The sequence below is a fragment of the Sciurus carolinensis genome, chromosome 17 (genome assembly GCF_902686445.1).
Source record: "Sciurus carolinensis chromosome 17, mSciCar1.2, whole genome shotgun sequence".
NCBI classification, from domain to species: Eukaryota; Metazoa; Chordata; class Mammalia; order Rodentia; family Sciuridae; genus Sciurus; species Sciurus carolinensis.
Window position 1 is genome coordinate 18,943,702 of NC_062229.1, and position 4,224 is coordinate 18,947,925.

Below are 4,224 nucleotides of genomic sequence, written 5' to 3' on the forward strand. Positions count from 1 at the left end.
GACTTTGTACTCTGATCTACCACATCCACAAGAGGGAAGGGAGAGTGTATTAATAACAAGTTAAAGGACATGGTTAAAATAAGCACATACCAGTCCTCAGGGAACAATCATTCCAGGTATGTAGACCATGAAAACACTCAGTCACGTGGTTCTCAAACAGAAATTTCTGCACATTGTCTTTGTTTGGCTCTAAGGAAGGATTTCACAGGCCTGTTTCCTATAATACACCTTTTTAGAGACTGATGCCTACGTGTCATAGGTGAGTGAGGAATGGCACCTCTCCTGAGAGGAAAAGAATGGGAAATGAACTGGGAATAGAGTATGGACCAGGTAAGTGCTGCAAGTCTTGTACACCTGGGCACTGGGAGCCCCATGGGAGGTAGCACCTTCTGAAAACCTCACCTGATACCTACACCTTCATGCTAACACAAGGACATGAAGGGAATGCTTGATGTCCTCCTGCTCTGATTTTCTGGAACTGCTTCCTAATAATGCTTGTTGTGGCCTGTGTAAGGCAGTGCCAACTAAATGGTTAAATGTGGTCCTTACTCTCTGACTTGGAATACTGAAGACCACAGTGGACATGTTGTGAGCTTGGAATTAAAGCTCCAGATTCATGCAGATGCCGGCCTGCACAAGCTCCTCTCCCAACTTCTCTAACCAGCTAACCACACACCTGGAACTTTGTCTACACTGTGCTCTCAGTAGTGAGGACAGAAGCCGTGATAAAGTAGGGGAGGGGGCTAGGACGGGTTTGTGTGGCCTTGAAAACTGTATGTGCTCTTGTCTGTGATAACATGCTCTGAATCGCTTTTTGCAGTTCTCATTGGGAAAGACAAATGATCAGTTGACATCAAGTCCTGGGAGAAATCAACACCATAAGCCAAGAGTCCCAGGGGAAGGAATGGGCATATCTGGAAAATAGATGGTCCCAGGGATACAAAACAAGATGCATACACAATTACTTTTCGAGTTTGGTTTTCTCACTCATGGAAACTCAACTGAGTAACAATGCAACAATTAATTTAATGAGCGTTCATGAGAATTCAACCTCTGAGGTCCTGGAAATAGTAAATATGCCCCATGATCATCTTGCCCTCAGCTCAGCTCTGCAGGAATGAGTGGCTTCACCTGGACCTTGAAGAGCCCTCATGCCTGATACCACCTCCTCCCTCCATCAGAGCTGAGCTGACCCTCCTCAACCTGGGAAGTAAGAGCAGAGGCTCACATAATAATCTAGCATACTTATGAGTACATTTGTTATAATTTGACAAATATAAAGAAGATGTAACAATCAAATCTATAATTTTTCCATCTCCTTAAATATTTCAAAATTGCTGGAGTTGGGAAGTTTTGAACTCCTCGTGTTCTTTGTAAAATACATGATGAATTTTTGGATTATAGTCATCCATCAGAATTATATCTTCTCCACTTTTGAACCAAAGATGCCTAATGGAGTTCTTTGTAAAAAAAAAAAAAAAGAAAGAAAGAAAAAAAAAAGATGCTCGGTAAATCTTCATCAAATGGAAAGAAAATCAGAGAAGTGGATGGCTAAGTATCAAATATACTCTGGACAAAAATATACAAATTCATAAGGTTAATATTAGATTTTGAGCTAGAAAAGAAATGAAAAGCTGTTGATATTGATATCAATAAAGACAACACTCAAGATGTGCCAGCAGCTACTTCAGTGTGTTATCCACATCATCACATTTCTTTTTCTTGTAACTCCCTTATGGGATGTAATATTAGCCCATTTTCCATTGCTGTAACAAAGGACCTGAGACTGGGTACTCTGTGCAGCAGAGAATATTCTATAGGTCCCGGTTTAGGAAAATGAAAGTCCAAATAGTATAGCACTAGTTTTCAAGTGACTCTCTAGTCATATCATATCATGGTAGAAGGAGTCAGGGCCAAAGCACATGCACAAAGCAGAGGTCACATGGAAAGACTGAAGCCAGAGAGACTGGAGGGAAGTCTTGCACTTTCATAGCAACCAAGGTATCAGTAGAATTGCAACAATAACTTCTAGGGGCAGCAACCCAATGACCTACAGCCCTGCCCCATAGTCCACCTCTTAACCTCTCCACCCCTGGCCACCATCGCCACACTGATGAAGTCAGGGGCAGAGGTGCTGGGGTCCTCTATGCAGCAAGTTAATAATCACCATTATTCCACCTACATGGGTGAAACCATACCAGTAGCCTCTGATTTTCTTCTTCTTTTTTCCTAGCCAACAATGTCCTTTTTATCCACCATGAGGCTCCCATTTCTTAATGGGACCTTGGGTCTGCCTTGGGCTTTTTACCTGTCTAAGGCAACTGGTGAAGTCGGGGCTGTCCTATGACAACATTGTGATGACATCATGCCTGAAAGACATTCACAAAATAAAAGACTGTCCAGTGATTCCCTCACTCAAAAGCACAGGATCACTAACAATTAAAGGAACACCCTCCCCAGTCACCTTAGAGTCCAATTTAGAAGTTCCTGCCTCCCTCCCTGACTCACATTCTAATTCTTTAACCCAAATTATGTGCACACATGACAGAGATGGACCAAATCCTTGTACAGCTGCTCAGTTGGAACCCCAGACTTGGCCCTGTGATCTACAACATCAGAAGGGAGACTGTGTATCCGAATACTCAGGACATTGTTAAAATGAGTACATATGTGTTCTCCCTAGAGCAAGCATTTCTGATCCATGGACAATGGAAACACATGGCCACATTGTTCCCAAACAGGGGTCACTGCACATTGCACTCTGCAAAGTTCTCCAATGATTTTCTTTTCAATCCCTGTGGTAGGTCTTCCCTCTCACAAGAAGGTCTCGTCCTGTTGCCTACTCCTTCATGCTAAACATTGTCACCCAAAAGGAATGCTCTCTGACCTCCTGCAATGATTTTCTAGAATTGTTTTTAAAATGTGTGTGAAATATGTCAAAATACACCCCACTGTCATGTATATCTAAAAACAACAAATAATAATATGCATAAAAAATATTCCACGTTAACCAAAGGATTTGAACTCTCTGGTAGAAATTCTGTACCACTTAGGGAAATAGATTTCCTTTAATGCATAAATGCAGGCACATATTCAATTGGTTTGAGATCAAAAAATCAGTAACCATATTTATCCTTACATCCTATGTAAAGATGTAAGGATGGCATGTCAAAAATGATTAGTGCAGGTCCCGGGCCAAACGGCGGGCGGTGGGAAGCCAGGCTCCACAGCCTCCTGAAGACCCTGTCAGGCGTGACAAGGAAGAAGAGGAAAACGAAGCTGAGGATGAGGACGAATACGATGAGGATAGTGAAGAAGAGGAGGATGAAGACAACGAGGTCGTTGACGAGGAAGTGAATGTTGAATTTGAAGCTTATTCCATCTCAGATAATGATTATGATGCAATTAAGAAATTACTACAGCAGCTTTTTCTAAAAGCTCCTGTGAACACTGCAGAACTAACAGATCTCTTAATTCAACAGAACCATATTGGGAGTGTGATTAAGTTCTGACACTGAATGACTTACCAATATCTTCGTTACTAACTACAGTGGATACTTTTAGACCATCCGACAATCAAACAAATGTTTCGGAAGACAGCGATGTTGATGTTGATGTGGATGAAGATGAAATTTTTGGTTTCATAAGCCATTTAAATTTAACTTAAAGAAAGGGTACCCAGTGTGCTGAACAAATTAAAGAGTTGGTTCTAAGCTTTTGTGAGAAGAACTGTGAAAAGAGTGTGGTTGAACAGCTGGACAAGCTTTTAAATGTCACCACCAAGCCTGTGGGCTTTCTACTAAGTGAAAGATTCATCAATGTCCCTCCTCAGATTGCTCTGCCCAAGCACCAGCAGCTTCAGAAAGAACTAGCAGAATCACACAAAATTAATAGGCCATGTGGGAAGTGCTCCTTCTACCTTCTGATTAGTAAGACATTTGTGGAAGCAGGAAAAACCAATTCCAAAAAGAGACGGAGCAACCAGAAGGATGAATTAATGTTTGCAAATGCAGAGGAAGAGTTTTTCTATGAGAAGGCAGTCCTGAAGTTCAACTATTCAGTGCAAGAGGAGAGTGACACTTGCCAGGGAGGCAGGAGGTCTTTTGATGATACACCAATGAAGCCCTTGCTAACTGTGATGTTAATTCCAGAAGCAAGATGAGTGAAATCATGGATAAACTGAAAGATCATCTATCTATTGAGCCTATTCTTCGTGGACATTGA

At 41.7% G+C, this 4,224-nt stretch overlaps 1 pseudogene; it reads left to right on the forward strand.

Annotated features, from left to right (window-relative positions):
• Positions 1–321: 321 nt before the first annotated feature.
• Positions 322–4,224, forward strand: LOC124968197 (BRCA2 and CDKN1A-interacting protein-like; annotated as a pseudogene).